This window comes from Sphaeramia orbicularis, chromosome 13 (genome assembly GCF_902148855.1).
Source record: "Sphaeramia orbicularis chromosome 13, fSphaOr1.1, whole genome shotgun sequence".
Taxonomy (NCBI): domain Eukaryota; kingdom Metazoa; phylum Chordata; class Actinopteri; order Kurtiformes; family Apogonidae; genus Sphaeramia; species Sphaeramia orbicularis.
This window is the reverse complement of record NC_043969.1, coordinates 47146902-47172966: the sequence shown is the minus strand read 5'-3', so window position 1 is coordinate 47172966 and position 26065 is coordinate 47146902. Positions and strand designations below refer to the sequence as shown.

The window sequence follows — 26065 nt, the reverse complement described above, 5'->3', positions numbered from 1 at the left end:
ATGTTGTAGAAGATGACGATGTTTCCACAGTAACGACAGAGCCTCTGAATGTCCAATGGGTCATATCTGATGACCATGAAAGATGACAAACTGTATTTATACCAATTATTTACAGTTATTATTCAACAGGTATTAAACATGTCCATCAGTAGATGCTTTTGGTCTGTGGTGGATGTTTTGTCTTAATTATTGTTAGTTCTATAGTGTTTTTGTTTGAATATTCGAAGGTTTAGTTGATGTGACTCTTTCCAATCATCTCGGTGTGTTTCATTCCTGGTTTTGTGTATTTGTCTGAATCTTTTACCTCTATCTGTGTGGTTTTCTGGTTTTTCGGTGAAAGTGGATCAGAGTCGGGTCCACCTGCCTCTGCCTGAAGTGGACCGTCATGTGTTTAATCTGTGTCACTGAACTAACCGTGGATGTTGTTCTTCATGCGTGGACAGGATGAGGACGTGGACGATGTTCTACCTCAGTGAACGTCTCCTGAAAACACCCACCGTGGAAACAGGACGATGACAGTCACTGAGCCGAGTCCATGACGTCATGAGGTGGACGGAGGGTAAAGAGGCTGAAAGAACCAGACTCCTGGAACATCAGGACCTGAACTGACCCAGAACCAGGATAGGACTGTCAGACCTGGAAACCTCCTCAGTCCAGTTTAAGAGCATCACAACAACAGGTCTAACCAGGGTTACCAGGTCTAACTAAGTTTAACCATGTCTAATTAGATGTAACCAGTTTAATCAATTTTTAACCGGGTTTAATCAGGTTTAACCAGGTTTAACTGTGTCTAACCAGGTTTAACCAGGTCTAATTGGTTCCAACCAGGTTTAACAATTTTAACCAGGACTACCAGGTTTAAACAAGTTTTACTAGGTCTAACCAGGTTTAATCAGGTCTAACCAGATTTAACCAGTTCTAACCAGGTTTAATCAGGTGTAATTAGGTCTAACCCGGTTTAATAATTTTTAACCAGGTCTAACCAGGTTTAAACCAGGTTTAAACTGGTCTAACCAGACTAACCAGGTTTAACCAAGTTTTTTTGTTCATTATTTTGTTTTTTTATTGATAAATTTTGTACATTTTTTCTATTGTTTTGTTCTTTTATTCACTTTGGGAAGATGGTTGTTCGATGTTTTGTTGATTATTTATTAATTTATCTACATTTCCTCAAAATTTTGTTTCTTTTTTAATGATTATTCTATGAATTTCTGTCCTTTTCATTTATTATTTTGTTCATTTACAAATTATTGTGTACCCTTTTGTCCATTTAATTGGTTATTTTGTTCACTTGTGTTCATTTTATTCATGATTTTGTACATTTGTATTCATTTTATTCGTTATTTTGTTCATTTGTGTTCATTTTATTGATTATTTGCTCATTTTTATTTATTTCAACATCTGAAAATGAACACAATCTGTCCAATCTTCATCTTGAACTTTCTTATTTTTTTTTATTCTTATCATCAGGAGGAGAAAACACCAAGTCATGTGATTATGGATCTGATCACTTGTATTTATTGTGTGGTTTATTCAGACATTCTATGTAAATGTAAGTGTTTGTTTCTTGGTTTAATTTCTAGTGTGAACAGACTCAGTGTTCACATGTGGTTTCTTTGGTCCTGGTCTCAGATTCAACCTCTTTTACCTCATTTTTATTTATTATTCCTCATTTCTGTTTGGAACATCAATCATATTAGACCTGATGAGCAGAACCAAACCCTCTGTTTTCTCTGTTTTCTGTATTTTCTGTGTTTTCTGTATTTTCTCTCTTTTCTTTGTGTTGTTTGGTCTGAAACCCTCTGTTTTCTCTCTGTTCATATGTCTGTTTTGTTGGTGTAAACTGTGTTTACAGGACACTGCTGTTTCCAGATGCAGATCCTCCATTGGTCCAGAGCCAAAGGTTCAGTTACCTTTAAGTGTCTGTGGTTTCTGTAAAAACACATGTCATTGAAGGTCATGAGATGGAATCTGGTCTTTATATGATTCACTGATGGTCCAGTTTTCACACATGAAGACACTGAACATCAGGGAAAAACCACTGGAAGTATAACAGCTCATTTTCACTTTGTTTTTGTATTATTTTGTTCATTTGTTTCATTTTTTGTCTCATTTTTGTCTTGTTTCTCTGTAATTGGCCTCTTGTTTTCATCTTATTTTGTGTCTTCTTCTGATTTTTTTCCCACCTTTAGTCGTGTTTTCAACTCATTTTTTCCTATTTTCTCTTAAGTTTGATGTTTGTCTTACTTTTGTTTCAATTATTATTTTGTCTTTGACCTGTTTCTGTCTTATTTCTGTCTCATTTTCATCTCAGTTCTGCTCTGGGTTTTGTCCTCTTGATTTTGTTTCCATGTGAATTTTGTTCTGTTTCTGTCTCATTTAGGTTTCATTCTACATTACGTTTCTTACCTCATTCTAGTCTAATTTTTAACTCTTTTCATCTGATTTGTTTTGTTTTTTGTCACATATTATTTATTTTGTTTTTAACTTTTGAATTTATTTTGTGTCATTTTTGTCGTTTCAATCTAAATTGTTCTTTCTTTCCATGTGTGAATTTGTTCTTTCCTCACATGAAGTCACTTTCATCATAAATGTCTGTTTTCTGCATCTGAGTGGAAATGAATGATTATCAATAATTCTATGAATGTTCATTCAGTTTATTTTTACCTCCGCCAAGGAGGTTATGTTTTGCCAGGTTTGTTTGTCTGTTGTTTGTTTGTTTGTTTGTTTGTTTGTCTGTCCGTTAGTGTGCAACATAACTCAAAAAGTTATGGACAGATTTGGATGAAATTTTCAGGGTTTGTTGGAAATGGATAAGGAAGAAATTATTAAATTTTGGTGGTGATCGGGGGAAGGGGGGGGCCCACGGGGGGGCCACTGATCAGCCTTGGCGGAGGTCTGTGCTCTCCGAGTGCTTCTAGTTAATTTATCTGTTCTTCCTGAGATTGTATTAACTGAGAAAAAAAAAAGAACATGAACCAGATCACTCATTTTAAGATCGAATAAAACGAATGACTACAGGTAAAACATCACTGCTTTAGCATTTCTCGAGAGAAGTTGAATGTAAGTCAATGTGAATCAGGGCTTTTTGGAGCAGCATCTAGTGGCCATCAGTGGTATTACAACTTTAACGCAATTCTCTGTTGGTTTCACAGTGGAGCTGAAGTCCTTACCCTTAAACTTATGAAAACTTAACTCTGAATGTTTTTCCATTCCTGCAATTATATCCTGTAAAATCTTATAAAATACATCTTTAATAATGCATTTTGCCATTTCAGAACATATATTATCTTTCTCTCAGATCAGAATACTTCATTAATCCCTTGAGGAAATTATTGTGTGTTACAGTTACTCCGTTCAGGTATTCTAAAAAAGAAAAAAAAAAAAATGAAGGAGGTTTTTCAGAACTCCACTGGTAAAAACAAACTATGATGACGAAAGTAGTCCTGTTTGTTGGAGACAGTGTGGTGCAATAGGTGACTTTTCCCACATTTTTTGGGACTGTCCCAAACTAAAAGGATATTGGGAAAACATCAAGAAAGAGATTAGGGAATTTCTTGATCAGGTTGTAGCCTTTGAGTCACAATACCTGATCATAATGATGTACCTGTGATAAATTTGGGAAGAAATAATCTGTATATACTCAGAGCTCTGGTGTTATTAGCTCATAAACTGATCACTGTGAACTGGCTTAAAGCTTATCATCTAATTTTGGAACAATGGACTGAAAGACTGAAAGATATGAACAGTACGAAAATTATAACAGCAACTCTGCAGGTGAAAACGGATATTTATGTGGAGAAATGTTCCTCTGTAATATTGTATTTAACAAAGAAATAAACTATATAAATAAAAAAGTACTAAACAAATAAATACACACAAATATAATAATAATAATAATAATAATAATAATAATAATAATAATAATAATAATGATAATAATAATAATAATAATAATTGTAATAATAATAATAATAATAATAATAATAATAATAATAATAAAACATTTTATTTGTATAGCATTTTTCATAGAATTCAAAGACACTTTACATATAGTAGATAAAAACAGAAACCAAACACAGTAAAAACAGATAAAAAGCAGGTGCAAAAGGCAGGTATATGAATATAAAACAATTAAACATTAAAATTAAACATTAAAAGCAATCTTAAATAAATGAATCTTTAGAAGCTCTAAGTTTAAAACACCATTAGAACAGCAATTTGTACAATATCTACTAGACAACATACTATCAATATAATAATTAAATAAATATTAGTGTGTAAAAAATGGTTGTGTTCTTAAAATGATGTGTTTATAATGAGGACGGTTTTGTTTTTCCTTTCATCTCAGCCTTCTCTCTGGTGGATGTGAAGATGCAGAAACTTCCTCCTGGTGATCGGCAGCTTCCAGGACCCGAGCCTCACACCTCTGTTTTATACCGTGTGTAGGAGGAAACGCAGCCTCTCTGACAGTTATGTTCTCTATGGATTCATTCTCATCGGGCAATAAAATGTGAAGCTTCTACTGATCTTCACCGCCGGGCGTTCGATCCACCTGACCTCCTGTTAAACCCATTAACGCTCAGTGATCAGTGTCAGGACAGAGGTGTTTTATCCACAGGAGGACGACCCGCAAACTGCTGATCTGTGGAATCATGTCATTAAGAATCACTTATCCAACACACTTTACATTTTCACAGTTCGACCTGTTCCACGGAAAGAGACAGGAGAGGAAATGAAGTCACCGCATTATATAACACTCAGCAAAATTCACAAAGTCAACACAGAATGAATGAAATATATGGAATGAAATCAACAAAGTAATACACAAAATTAACATAAATTAGGAATATAATTGATGAAATAAACAGATATTAAAAATAATACACAACGGAAAATAAATTACAGAGTAAGAGGGCAAAATTAACAGGATAAACTAAATAATACACAAAATGAGCAGAAATGAACGAAATAATACACGAAATGAAACAGAAATGAATTAAATAATACACAAAATGAACAAAAAATGAATGAAATATGAACAAAATGAACAGAAATGAACTAAACAATACACGAAATGAGCAGAAATGAGCTAAATAATACAAAAAATGAACAAAGAATGAATGAAATATGGAACAAATGAACAGAAATGAACTAAATAATACATGAAATGAACAGAAATGAATTAAATAATACACAAAATGAACAAAAAAATGAATGAAATATGAACAAAATGAACAGAAATGAAGTAAATAATACACGACATGAGCAGAAATGAGCTAAATAATACACAAAATGAATAAAGAATGAACGAAATATGGAACAAAATGAACAGAAATTAATTAAATAACAGAAAATGAAGAGAAATTACTAAATAACACACAAAATGATCAGAAAATGAACTAAATAACGCACAAAATGAAAAGAAATGAACAAAATAACAAACAGAGCAGAAACTAACTAAACAATACATGAAATGAAACAAAATTACAAACAAAAATAACAGAAATGAACAAAATATCAAACAAAATTAACAGAAATGAACAAATTATGCAATGCAATGAAGAAGAAATTAACAAAATAAACAAATAAAGAAACCATGAACACATTGAAAAACTTTGGAAAAACTATGAAAAGAGGGATAAAATGAAAAACTAAATTCTTTATAGTCCACAGTTTCTGATTCAGGAAATGAGTCTGGTTACTTTTACTGACCTCTGACCTTTACTACCTCCACCAGGAGGTATTGTGATCGCTTTGCTTTGTGTGTTGTTTGTGTGTTTGTTTGTTTGTTTGTTTGTTTGTTTGTTTGTTTGTTTGTTTGTTTGTTTGTTTGTTTGTTAACAAGATAACTCAAAAGTTATGGAAGGATTTTCATGAAATTTTCAGGATATGTTGATACTGGCACAAGGAAGAAATGATTCAGTTTTTAGTGGTGATTTTGGGGGGGGGGGGGGGGGGGGGGGGGGGTCTGTCTTGCGCTCTAAAAGTGCTTTTCTTGTTGACCCATAAATTTACACGTGAACATATTCCCGTTTGCAATTAAAAACTATGTTCAACCTGAAAATGTACAAGAAATCAAACCTCAAGGAGAAAAACAGAATAAATACAGAGGAATAACTGGGACCCCAGATGAAACAGAGTGAAGATGACAGGGAAAATGAAGAGAAATGGAACCAGAAAAGGCAGAGTCAGCAGAAAAGGGTCTGGATAAACAGAATAAAGTGGAAAACGTTCATCATCAGGAATCAGCCTCTTCAGCACATTCACACAGTCACGATCTGAGTCCAACGGCAACGACGACGAGCTGCTGCCAGACAGAAATCACCACGGTTACCGCTGGTCCAGGGTCAGCTGAGGAGGGGATCATACAGGGGGTGTATGTGGTGATCAAGTTATCATTTAGAAGAAACCGTTTACAGGGAAATATCACAAAAATATACATGAAAATATGACAGATAATACAAGAAAAATATGACAGATAATACAAGAAATATACAAAAAAAATACGACAGATAATTCCAAGAAATTTACAAGAAAAATATGACAGATAATTCAAGAAATATACAAAATATAATACAAGAAATATATAAGAAATATCACAAAAATATACAAGAAATATACAAGAATAGCACAGAAATATACAAGAAATAATACAATAATATATGAGAAAAATATGACAGATAATACAATAAATATACAATAAATATACAGATACAATACAAGAAATATACAAAACATAATACAAGGAATATGGAAAAATAAATAAATAAAAATATATACAAGAAATATACACAAATTAATACTAGAAATATGTAAAAAAAAATATATTTTAAAATATATACAAGAAATATACATGATATAAACAAGAAATATAGAAGCAATATACAAGAAAAATACTATATATATGTATATATATGTATGTATGTGTGTATCTATGTGTGTTGTGTGTGGTGTGTGTGTGTGGTGTGTTGTGTGTGTGTGTGTGTGTGTGTGTGTATACATGATATCATACAAGAAATTATACAGGAAATATACAAGAAATCTATAAGAAATATACAAGAAATTTATAAAAAACTATACAAGCAATATGAAACAAATAATAAACAAATATACATAGAAATATACAAGGAATAATACAAGAAATATATATGCCATATGCAAGAAAAATACAATATATATATTATTTTATATTAGAAATACAAATGATATAATACAAGAATTATGCAAGAAATATACAACAACTAATACAGCAAATATAAAATATATATATATATATATATATATATATATATATATATATATTATATATACAAGAACTAATGCAAGAAATATATAAGACATATGCCACAAATATACAACAAATATAGAACAAATTATAACAAATAATACAACAAATATACAACTAATAATATGAGAAATACATAAGAATTCTTGTATTATTTCATGTATTATTAGTTGTCTATATTTTGGTCTCTTGTGGCAGTGTGTGTATGTGACCACTAGAGGTCCCTGTTGTACAGATGAACCAGTCTCCACACTGATGCACTTTACACTTGACACTGATGTTCTTCATGCTTTCTGCTCCATGTTCAGGTCTATTAGACCATTTTCTCATCTCACATATGCTCCACTTCCATAAATACCCACACGGCAGATGTTTTGTCTGTTCTTAAATAGTGTATTTACAGATATATGACCAACCTCTGTGGTGTGTGTGCGTGTGTGTGTGTGTGGTGTATGTGTGTGTGTGTGTGTGTGAGGGTTGTGTGTGTGTTGTGTGTCTGAACACAACACACACTGAGTCATGAACTGGAAAACATCAGCTGTCCTGCTGACCTACAAAACCACACAGATCAGACTGGAGGGTTGGTTGGATGTGACCATACAGCGTCCAACATGTGGAAGAAAAACCTCCATCACATAAAACTAAAAAAAAAAGTCTGACATATTTGTTTATACAAACATAAACTTGGGTTTAAAGTCTGACAAACGAAGTCAAAGTTGTCTTAGAAATTCAGGTGAGGAGTTTACTACATGGTGTCGAGTCATAAATGATGCATGTATTTAGAATAAATAAGAAAAGTAAACAAGAAAAACAAGTAGAAAATGCTGAAAATTAGCTGAATTAACATTATTAATAACCGAACACCCGCACGACAATATCTGAGACATGTCCATTTATAAAGGGAGACACAGCTTAAGTAGTTGTTTTAGTCCCAAGTGTTAGTCACTAGTGTTTTGCTCCTGGAGGATTCTGTTGGGTTTCTGTAAATTGACTTAGAGTCTGGTTTTGACCAACTCTATATATAAAATGTCAGAGATAACTTTTTTGTGATCTGGCGCTATATAAATAAAATTTGATTGATTGAGTGATTTAATTGGTTTTTCCCCTGTAAGTCGCTTTGGAAAAAAGCGTCTGCCCAAATGCGTAAACATAAACATAAACATAAACATAGTCCACTACCCAGAATGCAATGTGAAGAGTTAACCGAACACATATTCTGCCTGTTACTAATGCATTTGTAGATCCACTGTGATCTGTCATGTGAATAATAAGCTGGGACATAATATTGTTGAACTTGCATTTATTTGTCTTGAGAAATTTCAGTTTTTTTGCGGTTGTTCAAGTTATTCATATTTTAAACATACACTTTTTCACAGTAAACAAAGTGGGAAAAAAAGTATTATTATTTATGGGTTATTATGTCATTATTTTTACCCACTTGAGATCAGATTGGTCTGAATGTGGCTCCTCTGACAGCCCCTGATCTAGGTGATGTAGAGACTGTAGATACTTGACCTTTCCTCCTTCTCCCAGTGTAGTTCGTGTACATCCTGTAGGTGATGTGGTTCCTGTAGTTACTTTAAACACTTTACCTTCCTCCAACACTGTAGTTCAATAAATACTGTCCTTCCTGTTGATACTGTAGGTGTTGTAGTTCCTGTAAATACTTCCGATACTTTCCTCTTACTGTTTCCTGTGTAGTTCATGTACATATTGTAGGTCAGGGGTGTCAAACATGTGGTCCACCACATGGTCCAGTTTGACCCTTCAGGGTTAAAATGACACTATAACCCTTTATAGGGCACTCATTGAAATAATTTCAACCTTAGTGTGTTATTGGACATAGTTTATAAACATAACATTTTCATGTAATTTAATTTTTTTACACTAAGAGAAAAAAGAGGCAAATTTAAGTTTGTCATTATTTCTAGGTTATTGTGGTAGTATTTTACTAATCTGAGCCACTTGGGATTGAATTGGGCTGAATTTGGCTCTGAACTAAAATGATTGTTAATATCTTGAGTGTAATGTTTGACACCTGTGGTCTAGATACTGTGCATGCTGTAGATGTTGTTACGGAAGAGGATTGGGGCCACTGGGGAAAAAAAAAAAAAAAGGTCCAGTATGTTTTTTTGTTATCATTCTGAGAAAAGAAAAGTCAGAATTCTGACTTTTTTTTTTCTTGGAATTCTGACTTTAAACTCAGAATTCTGACTCTTTTTCTTGGAATTCTGACTTTGAACTTAAAATTCTGACTCTTTTCTCATAATAATAATTTAAAAAAATATTGGACCTTTTTTTCTTTCTTCTTTCTTTCTTCTTTCTTTCTTTTCTTCTTTCTTTCTTTCTTTCTTTTCTTCTTTCTTTTTCTTTCTTTCTTCTGTCTGTCTTTCTTTTTCTTTCTTTTTTTCAGTGCCCTTATCCTTTTCCATATCTTGTAGATTCTGTAGATACTTTAAAAACTCTACCTTTCCATGTAGATACTGGAGATACTGACTGTAGATAATATAGATACTGTAGATACTATAGATACTGTAACACTATATATACTATAGATTCTGTAGATACTATATATGTTATAGATACTATAGATATGTAGATACTATAGATACTGTAGATACTGTAGATACTGTAGATACTGTAGATACTGTTGATACTATAGATCTGTAGACACTATATATACTATAGATTCTGTAGATACTATATATGTTATAGTTACTAGAGATACTGTAGATACTATATATATTATAGATACTGTAGGATACTATTATATACTATAGATACTATAGATACTGTAGATACTGTGGTACTATAGATACTGTAGATACTATACATATTATAGATACTGTAGATACTATTATACTATAGATACTGTGGATACTATAGATATTATAGATACTGTCGATACTATAGATACTGTAGATACTATAGATATTATAGATACTGTAGATACTATATTTACTACAGATACTGACCTTCATGTAGTTACTTTACATGCTTTCCCTCTCCTGTCCCTGTGAATATAAGGTTGTAGATCCTTTGGTGATGTAGTTACTGTAGATACTGTAGTTACTGTAGATGCTGTAGATACTGTAGTTACTATAGGATACTGTAGATACTGTAGTTACTGTAGATGCTGTAGATACTGTAGTTACTATAGATACTGTAGATACTGTAGTACTGTAGATGCTGTAGTTACTGTAGATACTGTAGTTACTGTAGATACTGTAGATGCTGTAGTTACTGTAGATGCTGTAGTTACTGTAGATACTGTAGTTACTGTAGATGCTGTAGATACTGTAGTTACTGTAGATGCTGTAGATACTGTGGTTACTGTAGTTACTGTAGATGCTGTAGATACTGTGGTTACTGTAGATACTGTAGATACTGTGGTTACTGTAGATACTGTAGATACTGTAGTTACTGTAGATGCTGTAGATACTGTAGATACTGTGGTTACTGTAGATACTGTGGTTACTGTAGATGCTGTAGATACTGTAGTTACTGTAGATGCTGTAGATACTGTAGTTACTGTAGATACTGTAGATGCTGTAGATAGGGGACAGTTTAATTATTTCCCCTGTCCCCGTGGCCTCTTGATAACTCCGTTGCCATGGTGCCCGGCTGCAGTTTCCCGGATGTAGCACTTGGTTCAACATGGCGTCGAGAAAGTGAGACTTCGGCTAATGTCATTCAGTTTACACAAAGTTGCCCTGCTCCAGGTCTCTTAAACCGAGGAAAGTTTACTTCCACGTCGTAGCGGTCGCGGAAAAAGTTTGCCTGTGATTTCCGGGGTGAGTACTCGCAGTTGTTGTGTTTTCTGGAGTTAACAGATTGTTGTGCACTAGCTTGTGGCGCGTCTCTGCTGGCCGTTCTGATGCTAAATGGCTAACGTTAGCTTCTGTTCAAGTCTGGTCTCACCGGGTTGGAGGAAATTAGAGTTATCATTTTGGGTTTTATCTGCCTCTGTTGGTGTAAAAAGGTGTGTAGAGAGGCGTAAAGGCTGTGTCTGTGATGGTGGGGCTGAGGCACAGACTGGAAAGTCACTTGTAAAAGTTGTTGAACTAATAAAAACCGCAGGTCTTGTCATGTAACTATGCTAACTTTCCGGCGGCACAGGGTGTTTTTAAGGCTCTCTAAGCTCACTGGACGGCTTAATGGTAAATCCAAGGCAGACAAGCTGATTCTGGTAACATTGGCTGTTCTTATCTGCTTAGACACAGTCCTGCAGCCCTGTTACACCGTCTGTGTTTACTGTGAAATAACTACAAGTCGGTAAGTTGGGAGTTGCTGCCAGCTTTATCAATTCACCATGAAGCAGGAAAAGAGTCGTGTGTCTTTATGTCTGGGTGAAGAACTAAGAGGATGTTGTCTGTCTGAGATATTGTTGCTGTCTCTCCCCTTCTTGACCCCACTTTTATCCCTCACATAAGTCTTTCATGTTTCCTAGTTTCTTTCCTCTCTCATGACAGCCCTGCTACATTCATGTGAGTTTTGCCTGAAGCTTTTCTGAGCTTATGAATCGCCCTGATTGTGGGTTTGTGGATTTTTCTGAGTCTGAGCTTGTGAATTGTACTGATTCTGGGATTATGTATCATCCTGATTCTGAGTTTATGAATTGCACTGATTCTGAGCTTGTGAATTGCACTGATTCTGGGTTTATGAATTGCACTGATTTTGATTATTGTGGTGGTTCTGATCTTATGGATTGTACAACTCTTCCCTTCTGTGTGGCAGATGACTCTCTGAACATTTCTAAACTCAATAGAACAACCATAATCTGTAAATGACTTCCCAATGTATCTATGCACTGTATGATCAATTAATTTATTCATTTGGTGCACTTTGTCTTCTTGTTGTTGGGTTTGCTGCAACAGATAATTCCCCATCCTGGGATTAATGAAGTATTTCTGATTTCTGATTCTGTGCCTGCAGTTAGTTAGTTAGTCAGTTAGTCAGCAAGGTTGTGTGATTAGTCCTGGGCACATCACACATTCCTGGGATGCCAGAGCTGAGCGGAGAGGTCACTCTCACGTACACACTATACCTCGGCAGTATGCGCTCTTATCAAGATCTACCCCCATTCCGACATCATGGCCTTTGAGCAGGGTTCCCACGGTCACAGAAAACCCGGAAAAGTCATGAAATTCATAAACTGACATGTTTTGACTCAGTGGGGCGTGAAGACAGGTGCAAAGATAAATACTCAACAAGCTGTCATGTGACTTGTTAGATGAGTAACAAGACAGGCTACAGAATACACCAATAAGTGTACTGATAAAATGGAAATACCCATACAAAATAATACACCTTAAGTATTACTCTACATTTTACCTTGTACTGCACCTCTTCATTTTTATGTATTGTAGTTACTCTTTTATCTATTTGTTTTTCTCTTTGTATTCTATGCATTATCTGTTTTATCCTCTACTGTACAGTGTCCTTGGGTGTCATGAAAAGCGCTTATAAATAAAATTTATTATTATTAAAAATGTGTGTACAGTTAAGGAAGTGGTAAGAAAGGTACAATTAAATGAGGCTGATGGGATTTACTCCAGTTAGAGAATGTTTTCGCTCCTGTTAGATGAGGTAAGGATGTAACAGGGAGTAGAAGGGTAGTTAAAAATGTGCCATATGAATCTGAAGCTTTTTAATGCTTTGAGGTTTTCTGGAAATTGGTGAAGACATCGAGCTGTCGGCTGAGTGTTGCAGCCCAGCGAGGCTGACACTCCCCCGTACCAGTATATTAAAACCAGATGTCTGAAGAATGGTCAATCTGTCATGGTCAAATGTAAATTCAGTGTCTGGTGAAAGAATCCTTTCTGAAAACCAAGATAACATGGGATGGAAAGGATGGAAAGTGCCCTGCTAGATCGTCCTGGGTATCATCCACAATGTAATACTGATGCCTGAGCTTTGATACTGGCTCCCGGATAAGGTTTTTTTTTGACACCATGTTAATAGTCTTGCATCAGAAAGACCAGTCTCCAGTGTTGGAGATAAGTGTGGAAATGGATCTAGCAACATGGACCATCCTTCTACAATCAGGGTATATACTCTCTGGGTGATTTGTATTCTGTTAAATGAACCACAGTTGTCATAAATGGCTCAGAGTAGGGGCCTTTGCAAAATAATGTCAAGGTCGAAGTTGCTATAGTGGAACAAAATTGGGGGAAAAAAATCAATATTTGCAATTTTTAGCTTGTGTGTGCAGCTCAGAGGTCATTGGATTTTTTTGTAGTCATATTATGTGAAGTTTACAAAATGGCTCGTTATGAGACTAGGGCTGAACACATTATACTGTAGAATCCATGTAATTAATGAGAAGCAGCATATTTGTGTAACATTACTTTAGATGCTCCAGTATTATTAGATGTTGGTACAAACAGATGTTTTTGTGGTACTGAAGCAGAAAAACTCCTGGACTTGAGTGCACAGGCTCTCTGTACTTCTTTACTTTGATGTTGATCTTGTTAAGTTTTTAAGTTGAATTCAGACAAATTAATATATCCCTAATGGGCAGTTAGTGTATTTGCAGTTTTCTCCCACGCATACAACGGAAAGGAAACATTAAGAGACATATGGGCCCCTAAAATGATTTTTAGATTTTAGATGCCAGCTTTTTAGACCCAATAATAAAAGAGAAACTTAGACATATTTCTCCCCAGGGTGTACCTAACGATGACCTCAGATAAATGCAAAACAAATTATACTCTTGCTCTGAGCCATCCCAAAATTAATGAATTTTTAATAAAATATTGGGGCCAAAAATAGGAGCAAAATTGGGACTGGAAAAGCTCCCTCGTTGTCAGTGCATTAGATCTGAAAAACATGTCTGTAAATGGTCTTACATAGACTATGAATAAAGACACTGTGTTAAATGTGTCGATCCTAGTGGTTTTTCTAATCCAGACATGCAGGTTTTTCATGAATCTCAGTCTCATTCCAGGTTTTGTGTGTAACCCATTGTGTCCACTGGTGTTACATGCAGAACCTGTCTATGTAAACAAATAAATTGTGAGTGATTTTGCAACAGTGGTCATTTTTGTGAAACACTCTGCCTTGCATAATTAGTTCAATTCCCAGAATGTACCTGTGAGAGAATAAAAAGATATTCCAAAAAATAGTAGCATGTAATTTTCATGTCCTTTTACTGTGTTACATGCAGATTTTTGTATAAAAAATAATATGAAAAATATATAAAAATGTGTTTTATCTGAAAAATAGTTTCTCTTTTATCTCAGTAAATATTTATTTTTAAAATACACCCAAAGTGGTTCCAAACTTGCTTCATAACATTAGTCTACATCTGGTTTGAATTTTTAGCCCCCATGTCCTGTTTTTAGGGACCAGTTTCATAGACGCACCCAGATAACAAAATTCAAAAAACAAGAAACCAGAACTAAAATCCAGTACATGAAGGAGTGACTTTAATCTGAAATGGGTGGGGTCTGTGTTTAAGAGATTAATAGTAGAAGGAATAAGACTTTGCTTAGTGATTTCATGGTCTTCTGGTTTGTTTTGCTTCAGTTTGTTTTCTGTCCTCCCTGTTCTGTAGTCACAGTAGTAGCAGTGAAGGGATTTCTGAACGTCTGGAGGCTACAGACAACATGAATGAAAAAGCCTTTCTCTTCTTTCACTGTAAATCTCAGAGCTGTTTCTCTAAATCCTCATATAAACTACAAGGCTCCACCAGTCTGCTTGTTCTTCCTCTCCTGTCAACAAGAGAGATTTTGTGTGATTGTGTGTTGGATTACCATTCCACATCTGTTGGGTCTGATTATAACAGAACACATATATATTTTTTCTGTTTCCTGTTTAGATATGGACCATCAGCGCCACTGCCTGAAATAACACCTGTTGTATCCAGGTTTTATCAGCTGCAGCTGATTATTAGCTCTGTAAATTACAGAACAGAGCCTGGGCTGAGCTAGATTCTGTTGTATGAGTGACTTCATAACTCAGATATGCAGATGAAATGTATTCGTTGCTAAATAACAGAGTCATTTTGCATTTCCTGACTCAAGACTGCACAAACTAAAGTGAAAAACAGCAACATCTGGATCCATTTAGGCTGTAGGTGTCCATCAGAGGAGTCTGGGGGTTTCAGTGGAAACGGGTTAAAGAAGCTGTGTCTGTGGTGGATGACAGTAGGTAGGCTGAGTAATGAGGGTGGGCAGAGGTCAGGTGGTAGAGGGCGGTGTCCAGAAGGGGGTGGGGCTAATGGTAGGGGGCATGTTGTCATTAGTTTGGGTGTGGGGACTCTTCAGACACACCGAGACAAACAGCTGCCGTTCAGCCGCTGTCTTCAGCTTCAGATACACTTCAAAACAAATTTCACATCGGGTCGAGGCTGTGAACCGTCAATGACATCATCACGTCGCCGGTCCTACAGTCACGTCGTATTTTACTATCAGGGGTTGTTTATCTGAGAACAGAACTGGGGAAGAAAGTTTTAAAATGTTCTGCTCCCACTGACTGGAAGAACCTACAAAAGGAGATTAAAATTAAAGATCTGGTCTCTGTAAATACGTTCAAAGTCATTTTAAATGAGCAGGAAAATGATAAATCTGGATGTAGATGTTTTTCTAATGGATTGAATCAGGTTTTGCTTTGAGGTGCTTTTAAGGAACATTGTTGTATAGTTTTAATACCTTTTAAATTATGGATGGTGTTTTATATGTATGTGTTTTAGTTTAGTGATTTATGTATGGTTTTAGAACTTAGTTTTATTATGTGTTTTATGTATATTTTTAGTGTCGATCTGTAGATGAAATCTATTTTCTGTAACTTCTGCTGCGAGGGCACTCTTACAAAAGGGATTTTTAAGATACATGAGTATTTTCCTGGTTAAATAAAGGTTAAATAAAAAAAAAAAAATTACAATCTCATCGTCATGTTGTTGAGTTTAGGATTAGCCATTACTTTGATGCGTGTGTTTTACAGATGTTTGTCTTTTCTGAATAATATAAAACCACAAATTAACTGTCTGCTTTCTTTGTTTTTTGCTCAGGATCAAAAATCAGCTTTTAAATCATCATTAAAAATCAGTAAATTGTAAAAATAAATAAATAAATAAATAAATAAATAAATAAACATTAGTTCTTTCACCTGACTTGTGATGTCAGGTTTCTGGTCCATCTTCTGGGATTGTTGCATCCCATGTTGTTAAACTTGTCCATTGCTGACTTCATGTTTTGTTCATGTTTGTGCTTCCACAGCTGTGCTAGAGTTGACAGTGGTGCTCTTTTCAAGGACAGTTTAGTAATAGTTTTGTCTAACAACTAAAAGCAGATACCACCATCCTGAAAACGTATATCCTGTTGCTTATCTAGGAGCAGATATTGGTCCATGTGGGTTATTTTCCAGTTAGTGTCTATGGTTAATCCTCTGTGGATGTGAATGTTGCTGTCGTCATGGTTATCATCTCATGTGAACTTGTCTTTATGCACCACTGAGCTGATATGTGTTGAAGTCTCATGGATGAGAGATGAAACGTTTACAAGAACAAAACCAGTCCAGTTGAACTTCGAAAACTGACAAAGACAAATATGTTTGCTTTGTGTGTTTTTAATTGTTTTTTAGTGTCCTGTTGTAAAGTGATGTTAAGGATGACAGGATGCAAAAAATACATCAGCTTCAGTATCTCATCATTGTGTTCATTATTGATTATTGATCATTTTATATGATCAGGAGTGTGAAGAGGATGTTGACTGGATCGTCTTCAACAGTTTTTACATATTTTATTAATGGCATTATGTTAACAAACCAAATCAAATTATGTTAAATAGGTTTATTTTTTATGTTGTACAACTGCTTTGAGTATATGAGCTAAAGTCAAACTAAAGTCTATTGTAATTTCCTTTTAGCAAAATGTGAAACTGATACTGAAATCAATCTATCAGAAATCTATAATGATATCCAGCACTAGTAGGGTTGAACTTTCATTGAAAATCCCCAAATGTTAAATAATTTTCAACCTGTAATTCGGATTTAAGTAGTTTAATCATTTCCAAGTCAATGACTCAAAAGTGTGTTTAACGTATTTATCGCAATATACATTTCTGTTCTTCTATAGGGTTGATTTTTGTTAGCATCATGTTCACATTCTCAGTTAAAATACTTCCTATTTTAACTTTTTCTTTCAATGTTCTGATGTGTTATTGAATTATACTCGCATATAGTTGGATCTGAAACAGATATTCGATAATTCTGACTGTTGTGTTTGTCACAATCTGATGTGATGAGGGAGTTAAAAACCATCTTTTGATAACCTCGAGTCAGGTTATGGCAATTTTTCTTATTTTGATTTAACCCTATGAGCTTTAAGTTACAAAATCATTGGTTACGCGTGTGTTTTTTTGTCACAATCTGTCTAATTTCGGATCTATTGTCTTGTTCCATCTCCTGTGAATAATGTAGAATCTCAAATAACGGTCTGCTGTCTGCCCCAAAAATCTGCCTTAAAACTGAAAGAAATAATGATTTAACTTTCATTGTGATTAATGTAAAATGTTTGTTGTGATTAAAATTCTCCTGCTGTGTGAGTTTGCACTGGGATGGATGAGAAAACATGATGGAAACATTAAAAGTCTCTCATCTGACTCATTATATCAGGTTTCACAGAGGGAAAACAAGGTGGCACCGGTTGAAAAATGAAAAGGAGGGATGGAATGTGTAGAGAGGAAGAGATGGAGGGGTAGAAATAAGAGTGGAGGGATGTGGGAGATGAAAGTGGACCCTGTGTGAGTCGATTTGGTCTCGGTGTTTGTGAAAAGTCCAGATTCTGACCGAGGACCAGAACCCGACTCCACCTCATATCAGGGGAATGAAGAACTTCACTGTTTCTCTTCTGTTTTGTGTTCAGTCCTCAGCTCAGCTTATTAGACCCCACATATGTTTTTTTATCTGCAAGAATTTGACGATGAAGAGCTACTGTTAGTGACTCTTTGACTTCTCCATAATGACCCGTGACTCTGCCCGCAGCACTCGACGCTTCAAAAGAATTTAGACGAGTCCGGAGATGGAGGATCAAGCTGAGATGACTGGAAATGGATTAAATAAGCCCTGGGTGGGGAAGAAAAGGGAATAGGAAAGAAAGAAAACACACCGAGGGTTCATACATTATGATTCTTCTCTAGAATGCGAAGAAAAGGCCAAGATTATTGCCTTAGAGAAAAAAAAAAAATCCTCTCTGGAATGACTGCAGCCGCCAACGTCAACACAGCCCTGTAGGTGCTCAGGAACAGAGGCTAGAACTCCATTTGACTAAAAACAACATTTAATAGGATAACAATAACAGCCTTATTTTTTAGGGGGTTTCAACTGCAACGTCTGTGCTCCAGAGGGTGTTCTGTACGGTACGTATAGAGTTAAAAAATAGAACAGGGTTATAACAAATGTTTGGAATTAAAAGATCTATTTATCCCTTCAAGTCCTAAACGGGCACAAGCAACAAAAAGCATCTACTGATCTAAACTGTTTAATACCTGTTAGTCCACTAATCTGATCAATACATGTAAATAATTGGTGTAAAATGCAGTTTGTCATCTTTTCATGGTCATCAGATATGACCCATTTGGACGTTCAGAGGCTCCGTAGTTACCGTGGAAACACCGTCATCTTCTGCAACATTGCATCACCAGTAAAACCCATGGAGTTGGATCAATGACAGTGGATGGAGGCCGGGGATGTCAAACTGATTTTAGTTCAGGCCCAGTATGATCTCAAGTGCGTCTGACCAGTAAAATAATAAGAGTGAAAAAATGTAAAATTACGTTATGAAAGTGATTACACCTACAAAGTATCCTTAAAATGTGAATAACACAAACAACTTGAAATTTCTTAAGAAAAATAAGTGCAATTTTAACAATATTATGACTCAGTTTATCATTAACACATGTCTATTACAACTTACAGATCACAGTGGATCTACAAATACACAAACATTTAGTAACAGACAGAATGTTGCTAAAATTACACTTACTTCTCTGAAGACACTTCAGGTTCATATTTTTTCAGGTTATTTACATTTGTGAAAGGAGATTTTTTTTTTTTTTTTAAATGTAAGCATTTTCAATTTTAATAATTGTACTTTTACACTAAATTAAAACACACAAAATTGTGAACATTTTGTGATTATTTATAGATTATTATGATCGTATTTTACTGGTCCAATCCACTTCAGATTGTAATGGGCTGTATGTGGAACCTCAATGAAACATTTGTGACATCCTTAATTGTTAAAATCTAAAGTGTGATTTTTGCTTTTCTCAAATTCATCCTGGGCCAGTTTTGGCCCACAGGCCATATGTTTGACACCCCTGATGTAGACGCTTGTTTTTATATTCAGTTAATGATATATTTTGCTGAAAAAGTCACTTTTCCCTTTTCTCTGCTTTAATAATATAACCATTGAATTTAGTCTGAGCTTTTATGAACATCTACATGATCAGTGATAAATATACAGAAAATACCTGATTTTCACAGAAAAATGCAAAATCCAGAGAACGATACAATTAATGCTAATAAATCATTTAGGAATGTTGAAGTGTCACCACAAAAACAGTTGTCAGTCTCTGAGGGTTAAGGTCAATTACTCTTGTTAATTTAGCCACAACCTGTAGTTTTTAATTGGTTGTTGATCCTGCTGCACCGCCAGTCGATTAACTATTAACTCGTCCTAATTGTTAGACGAATTGTTAGTGAAAACGCTGTGTACTTGTTCTATCCCTCTGTTTGCCCAGGTGCTTTTGTTCTGGTCTCTCCTTCTCTCTGCGCAGAAACAGTGAGGAGTTTTGTTCTTGTGTTTGCATGTACAGTTTTAATCTCTGCTCCGAAAGAAGAAAAAATCAAGCTCAGGCCTGTAAGTTCACAGCGATATGGAGGTTTCACAAACGCACACAACACACTGACACTTCTGGATGGTGTCGGAGGTGTTGGTGAATGGGGATGTGTTATAAAGGGAGCTGAAACAAGAGGGAAAAGCGGCTTTTTGTGTTGTTCGTGTAATGCTGGAATGGTCTACATGTTAAGGCAGGACTTTAGTTGCATAGCTCTGATTTATTGTTGCAGGATTTAGTCTGAGTGAATCTGAGTTTCACACTGATTATGCAAATAAAAACCCTTATCTATAGCCTAAAACAGAGCCTATGTGCTAATTTCTAGTTTTTCAGGCTGGATTTGTTGTGTTTCTGTGTAATTTAATTCACTGTACTGCTCGAAGGCGACTGCTGGCGGCTTTTAAGGTGGAATGTTTTCTGTCACTAACTGCATGAGGCGACAGTGAATCAGTTAATACACCTTAAATATCCATATGCTTTCACCACCTCATTAGTTTGATCACTTCTCTTCATGACACTTTAACTATGACTGAATCTTACAACATGTTAATGAATTTCTACTGGTATATGTGAACTGTTGGAGCGTTAATGTTGTTCACATGTCTTCATCCATGTCTGTGAACTCTTTTCAACTCTTTCATATGATGTCATTGGCTGCACAGAGCATATCAGCCTGGTATTCAGTCCTTGGACACATTCCTGTTCAGACTGATAGACAATGAGGACAAATGCGTCCCAGTCCACCCCTGAATATGTCCTGAGACATCGGACTGGAATGTGTCTTGAGATGATCCTGAGTGTGTTGAGACTTTCTGTCAGAGCTGAACATGGGATCAGATTGGACAGGACAGACCAACAGGGACATGAATGTTTCTGCTGCTACAGGAAAGTGAAGGTAAACTGTCATGTTCATGGACCATCTGTGAAGTAGGTACATGATGTCATGATGTCCAACCCTGTCCACCTGATGGAGTCTTTTTTTTTTTTTTTAATTCACTGTCTTCATCTTTACATTTTTCTTCTTCATTGTCATCTTGTTTGTATTCTTATTCCTTGTCTTCTTCATTTTTCTTCCTCATTCTGTTCTGTCTTCATCTTTTTCATCTTCATCTTCTTGGTTTTGGTCATCTTCATTGTCGTCTTAGTCTTTGCCTCCATCTTTGTCCTCTTCATGTTTGTTTTCTCTCTCTTCTTTGTTGTCATCTTTGTTGTCATCTTGATCTTTGCCTCCTTCTTTGTCCTCTTCATCTGTGTCTTCTCACTCTTCTTCTTTGTCTTTGTTGTTATCTTCGTCGTTGTCATCTTAGTCTTTTCACCTGCTTTTTCTTCTTCTTCATCTTCTTTGTTTTCTACTTTGTCTTGGTCATCATTTTTGTTGTCTTCTTCATCTTTGCTTCCTTCTTTGTCTGCTTCATCTTCATTTTCTTCTGCTTCTTCTTTGTCTTCTTCCCATTCTCTTCATCATCTTCTGCTGTTATTCTTCATTGTCATTTTCTTTGTATTCTTCTTCCTTGTCTTCATTTTTCTTCCTCATCGTCGTCTTCATCTTCTTTGTCTTGGTCATCTTCGTTGTCGTCTTAATCTTTGCCTCCTGCTTTGTCTTCATCCTTGTCTTCATTTTCGTCGTCTTCATCTTTGTCATCGTCGTCTTCTTAGTCTGCCTTCTTTATCTCCTTCCTCTTCATCTTTGTCTTTTTTGTCTTCTTCATTTTCGCCTTCATCTTTGTCTTCATCGTTGTCTTCTTAGGTACCATCGTGTACCGTTGTGCGTCATGCAGACAGAGAAGCCCATATGATAGAGGATGACTGAGCTCACTAATGACAGGGCAGGCTGATATGATGGTCTCCACAAACATCACCTCATTACCTCAGTTTTTCACAACATGCCATCACCATCTAATGGCGGAGCTGCACTCAGTCACAGATTTACCGTACACTTTGATGTTTAACACAACGGTAACATTTTGCAGCGGGTGTTATGTCGGCTTCATGAGTGTAGTTGTGTTTCAACCTGTTCTCTGCCATTTTTTACCCAGGTATAAACTGGAATCTGAGTTTGATGACAGATGAGGCTCAGGTTTTATCTGCTGGTCACACTGAGGAGTTTACCAGTCTCAACTTGATGTGTATGTGTAATATCCTCGGGCAGCACTGGAGGATGCTTTTCTTAGTTATTTACTGAGTTTCATTATATTTCCGAAATGGCGTTCCTGGGATATAATGATTTTCATGTCCTTCGTGTGAATGCGATAACTAGGACAGACTTCGTTGGATTTCTTCTCCCTTGATAACCAACGAAGGGGACCCCTAGTGGGAGAACCCTATCGATTTCAGCTTCTGCATGAGTATTATTAGTCACCCAAATGGGGGTGCTTTAGTTGAAAATCAGTTTTTTGGACATAAATCGAGGAATAATAGGTCGATTGAGATAAAATTTGGTTTATATTGATCGTCTTACAAATGTCCATTTTCTGTCTACGATCCAGAGTTCATATGGTGTGATTTTCATCCACTAGGTGGAGTTTTGTGGGGAAAAATTGGTTCTCTGACCGTTATTCTGCTACTATCAGGTCCATGTAGCTCAAATTGCATTCATATCCATTGTCTAATCTAACAATTATCTGTCTTCATGCCACTAATTTGAGTTCACATGGTGTCGTATTTTGACACCAGGTGGTGTGTTTTTTCCGAATGGCTGGGGGAGCAGAGGATTGGGGGGATTTCCGGGATATACCCTTGCTGTCGGCCCCCAACAGCTTAAGCCTCGTTATACCAGTGTATCCCCTACCAGCATTTTCTCCAGGTTTGTGGAGGACTTGGGTATTTGAGGAGCTGAGTTTGGTGACATACAACTAACAGAAAGCTACAATGATTGGTCAAATTTACACTGAAGGTGGATGAAATGGCAAAGTTGTTCCTTTCATAGAGAATGGCTGAATTCGTGGTGATTATTGCAACTTTGCAACTTCCTAGAGGGACTGTATTATCAGTAATTTCTTTGAATATTTCAGTAACAGGCTTCAAGTTGTATGTGTTTTTAAACTGCTGTGGCCTCAACTAAATTTGCACTTTAAAAAATTGCACTTTGGTCAAAACTTTTCTGTTATTACTAAATAACTGTTTATTTTAATTTATTGTCTACCTGTTTTTTAAAACCTGTATTCTTTCATGGTGTGTGCCACTGACCTCTTGGTCAGGTCACCCTTGTAAAAGAGATCTTGATCTGATTTCAAAAAAAGGTTGAATAAAAAATATATATAAATTTGTCAAATATTCCACGCCCAGGCTCAGGACAAACAAAACATAGTTTTTATCATTCATGTCCTCTAGTTTTTCAGGTCAATAAATGGTATTCCATCTTCACTAGTTGTACTGAATGAGTATAATTAAGCTATTTAAACTTATACAAGACTAGTGGTGTTAAAGGAATGCACAAGACCCAGGCCGTGTTCAGACTGGGTATCTGGGTCCGTGTCTAAGTACTTTGGACCCAAAAGTCCACTTAATTTTATCAGTGTGAATCTGATTTGCAGGTTACAGCCAACTGGATATACCCTCCACTCAGTTCAGCTAATGTCGACTTCAGTTGAGTTGGCTTGGTTTTGGAACCACTGTGTTATATTTTCACTGCAGGGATAGTGTTCACCTAGTGTGGCCAGTCTTCATAGTATTATAGTATATTAGTATGCAGTGTTATTATCAGTGGGACAGCAGTTATGAGTGATACAACAGTGATAGAGGAGGAATCTTAAAACTGCAAGTTATCATTTCAGACGTGTATATAGGTGTTTACATAGAAAATCTGTTATTGATTCATTATTACACTTAAAAATTTGTGCCGATGTTTTTTTTTTTTTTTAAGATTTCCCACTAGCTGGGTGTTGTGAAATGATGACACATGCTTACGTATTTTGTTTTGACCAGTCTGTGATCTGTATGATTTTACATCATGTTTACTATTGTTCAGTGAAAGTGATACTAGAAACTGTTTGATAGTACCTGGTGCTCCTCGCTTTCATGTCGTAGAAATGCTACAAAAAATCTGTACCAGGCTGAGTCAAGCTGATACAGGCTGTGGAGAAGTGGCCTTGAAAATGTCTTTTTGCTCTACAGTGAAGAGGATATTAACTCTGATTCACACTCAAGCATCCTAATAGTGACAGTTATCGACTTTAATACCGCAAAGAACAAAAACGTGGAGATGTAACATGGAGGTGACCTCCTGCCTCTGATGATAAAAATGACTCATTCTTCTCATTTTAATCCATAAAGACCCAAATATCCACTTGTGACTGAAAGCATCTGCTGATCTAAAATGTTTAATACCTACTGATCCACTGATCTTATCAATACATGTAAATAATTGGTGTAAAATTTAGTGTGTCATCTTTTCATGGTCATCAGATATGACCCATTTGGACGTTCAGAGTCTCCGTACAGAACGTGGCAGCACCGTTATCTTCTGCAACATTGAGCCTGTTTACATGACCATAAAAGTCCGATATCTGTGAGTAATCAGATAATTGCAGTAATCACAACTAATGCATTTACATACACTTAAGAAATGCGATAATCGAAAAACCCTGGTTTAGATGTTCAGGTTTCTTTCGGAGTATGGATGTATGTAGTGATGGTGACTTAAACTTCCTGCTGTCTTCCACTCATGTTTGACTACGTAACTTTCATTTTCTACTATTTTTAATTGTATTTACATATGTAAAATGGAAAAGAATGAAATAAATCAAATTAACCTGTATGCATGTGGGAAGACATCGGAGTACTGGGGAGAAATCTAGGTGTGTTAATCCGATTTCTCATAATCAGATAACTGCTGATATCGGATAAAGCCTATCGGATTATCCTGTTTACATGATCACTTGAATAATCTGATGACTCCAGAAATCAGATAATGATCGGAGTATTGGTGTGCATGTAAACGGGCTCACTTGTTTTTGCATTCAGTCATTAATATCTTTGCTGAAAAAGTCACTTTTTCTTCAGTTTTCTGTTTTGATATAATGACCTTTGAAGTTACTCTATATCTAATTAATTGTAGGAAATTATATATAGGGAAATACATGATTTACAATGGAAAATACAGCAGGTAATATCATCATAAATGATGATAAATCACTTAAAGGAGTGATATTTTGCTTTTTTTAAAAAATGGAATTTTGCATTTTCCAACATTTCCCTGTGGTCTACATAAACTGTAAATGCTTAGCTTGGGTCTGAATTCTTCATTAATTCAACTCCACAGGTCCGTCTTCAACCCTGTTTCTGAGTAATGACACCAGAAAGGTGGTTTGGAGCGCTGGCCCTTTAAATGCACATGAGCCACTTCAGGCCCCGCCCCCTCCAGGTTGTTGGCTGTTCTGCTCTGTCCTGTTCAACCAACAACTGAACATTTTAGGTAATGGGCTCCAAGTCTGGACATATTTTCAGTATGGACTACATCTGCTACGGACTAGAGTTTATACTTCTTCTGACTCCTTTTTGACCATGCAGAATTCAGACTTGCATGTACTTGAAGACAGATTCTGTTCATTTAAATGTTATTTTGTTTTTGTCTTATTTTGCTTTGTTTTGTTTTATGTAGTTTCTTTGCATGTTCAAAATAAATAAATAAATAAAATAAATAAACCGCTGCTGCTGACAAACAATTAAGGTGTACTCTGAGAAATGTTCATCGGAAGTCTTGACCTTATATGTGCAAATGTTGTGATGTAACTAGTTATAGATGTAACAAATTAAGCAGGAATTAAAACGGGTTGTAGAAATCCACTTGATTTTTGCCAAAATGAATATAAAGATAGCTTTGCAGCAGCTGGAGGGTTCAAATTCAAAGTTTTGGAGCTATTAGGGTCCAAATACACAAAAAAATGAACCAAAGACTAATAAAAGTGGGTTTTGAGAAATATGACCCCTTTAAGGA

General features: G+C 35.7%; 1 protein-coding gene across 2 annotated transcripts in view; it reads left to right on the top strand.

The window, feature by feature from the left end:
* The first annotated feature begins 10932 nt into the window (after positions 1-10932).
* The window catches only part of pak4 (p21 protein (Cdc42/Rac)-activated kinase 4), a 60471-nt gene continuing 45338 nt past the window's right edge, over positions 10933-26065 (top strand). For both annotated transcript variants that reach the window (XM_030152978.1, XM_030152976.1), the window contains exon 1: positions 10933-11082. The gene's annotated coding sequence lies outside the window, so the exon portion shown is untranslated. The remainder of the gene's footprint in view (positions 11083-26065) is intronic.